We start from the raw sequence: 2304 nt of genomic DNA, 5'->3' as shown, positions 1-2304 counted from the left end.
GCTCATGAATGGCATAAGGAGGTTCAATGGAATCTCTATGGTCTCTAGATGAGCCTCAGATTCCTTTGGTTCCTCAGAGGAAAACTCCTTATTGATCACTGGACGTCCCAGGAAGTCTTCCTCACTGGGATTCACGTTCTCTCCCTCCCTTGTAGGTTCGGCCATGTTGGTTAAATCAATGGCCTTGCACTCTCTTTTTGGGTTCTCTTCTGTATTGCTTGGGAGAGTACTAGGAGGGGTTTCAGTGACCCTTTTACTCAGCTGGCCCACTTGTGCCTCCAATTTTCTAATGGAGGACCTCATTTCATTCATGAAACTTAGAGTGGCCTTAGATAGATCAGAGACTATGTTTGCTATGCTTGATGGATTATGCTCAGAGCTCTCTGTCTTTTGCTGAGTGGATGATGGAAAAGGCTTGCTATTGCTAAACCTGTTTCTTCCACCATTGTTAAAGCCTTGTCGAGGCTTTTGTTGATCCTTCCATGAGAAATTTGGATGATTTCTCCATGAGGGATTATAGGTGTTTCCATAGGGTTCACCCATGTAATTCACCTCTACTATTGCAGGGTTCTCAGGATCATAAGCTTCTTCTTCAGAAGATGCCTCTTTAGTACTGTTTGATGATTCCTTCAATCCATTCAGACTCTGAGAAATTATATTGACTTGCTGAGTCAATATTTTATTCTGAGTCAATATGGCATTCAGAGTATCAATTTCAAGAACACCCTTCGTCATAGGCGTCCCATTACTCACAGGATTCCTTTCAGAAGTGTACATAAACTGGTTATTTGCAACCATGTCAATGAGTTCTTGAGCTTCTGCAGGCATTTTCTTTAGGTGAATGGATCCACCTGCAGAATGGTCTAGTGACATCTTTGATAGCTCAGACAGACCATCATAGAATATATCCAAGATGGTCCATTCTGAAAGCATGTCAGAAGGACACATTTTGGTCAGTTCCTTGTATCTCTCCCAAGCTTCATAGAGGGATTCACCTTCTTTCTGTCTGAAGGTTTGAACATCCACTCTAAGCTTGCTAAGCTTTTGAGGAGGAAAGAACTTGGCTAAGAAAGCCGTGACCAGCTTATCCCAAGAGTTCAGGCTATCCTTAGGTTGAGAGTCCAACCATATTCTAGCTCTGTCTCTTACAGCATATAAGAAAAGCATAAGCCTGTAGACCTGGGGATCAACCCCATTGGTCTTAACAGTATCATAGATCTGCAAGAATTCAGTTAAGAACTGAAAAGGATCTTCAGATGGAAGTCCATGAAACTTGCAGTTCTGTTGCATCAGAAAAACTAATTGAGGTTTCAGCTCAAAATTGTTTGCTCCAATGGCAGGGATTGAGATGCTTCTTCCATGTAAATTAAAATTTGGTGCAGTAAAGTCACCAACCATCTTCCTTGCATTGTTATTATTTTCGACCATGTTTTCTCCTTTTTCGAAAATTTCTGTCAGATTTTCTCCAGAGAGTTGTACTTTGGCTTCCCTTAGCTTCCTCTTCAGAGTGCTTTCAGGTTCAGGATCAGCTTCAACAAGAATGTTCTTATCCTTATTCCTGCTCATATGAAAAAGAAGAGAACAGAAAATATGGAATCCTCTATGTCACAGTATAGAGATTCCTTTATGTGAGTAGAAGAAGATATGAATAGAAGAAGGAGAATCCAAACACAAGGGTGAGGAATGAGTTCGAATTCTTGGGTGAAAGAGGGGTGTTAGTAGATGAGTAAATAAACAGAAGGGGATGAAAGATGAGAGAATTTCAAAAATTAAACAAATTAAAATAAAAATATTTTTATTTTTAATTTAAAATCATTTTGGAATTTTCGAAAATTATGAAAGAAAATGAAAAAGATTTGATTTTTGAAAAAGATTTGAAAAAGATAAGATTCTTAAATTGAAAATTTGATTTGACTCATAAGGAATAACTAAATTTTAAAATTTTTGACTAAATCAAATCAAATTTTCGAAAATTATGAGTGAAAAAGGGAAACATATTTTTTTTATTTTTGAATTTTCAATGAAGAAAGAGAAAAACAACCCAAAGACTCAATGCATGAAAATTTTGGATCAAAACATGTGATGCATGCAAGAACACTATGAATGTCAAGATGAACACCAGAGACACTTTGAATGTCAAGATGAACACCAAGAACTTAGTTTTGGAAATTTTTCAAGAAAAGAAAACATGCAAGACACCAAGCTTAAATTTTTTTTTCTTTAGACATTACAAATTGAAAATGCATAAGAAAAACAAGAAAAGACACAAAACAAGAAAATATGAAGATCAAACAAGAAGACTGG

At 36.9% G+C, this 2304-nt stretch overlaps 1 non-coding gene across 1 annotated transcript; it reads left to right on the top strand.

The window, feature by feature from the left end:
- Positions 1–927: 927 nt before the first annotated feature.
- Positions 928–1035, top strand: LOC112746520 (small nucleolar RNA R71). The gene has a single exon (XR_003174400.1). It is a non-coding gene; the product is annotated as a small nucleolar RNA R71 (small nucleolar RNA).
- Positions 1036–2304: the final 1269 nt, after the last annotated feature.

Source organism: Arachis hypogaea, chromosome 14 (genome assembly GCF_003086295.3).
Source record: "Arachis hypogaea cultivar Tifrunner chromosome 14, arahy.Tifrunner.gnm2.J5K5, whole genome shotgun sequence".
Lineage (NCBI taxonomy): Eukaryota > Viridiplantae > Streptophyta > Magnoliopsida > Fabales > Fabaceae > Arachis > Arachis hypogaea.
This window is presented reverse-complemented; position numbering and strand designations above follow the sequence as displayed.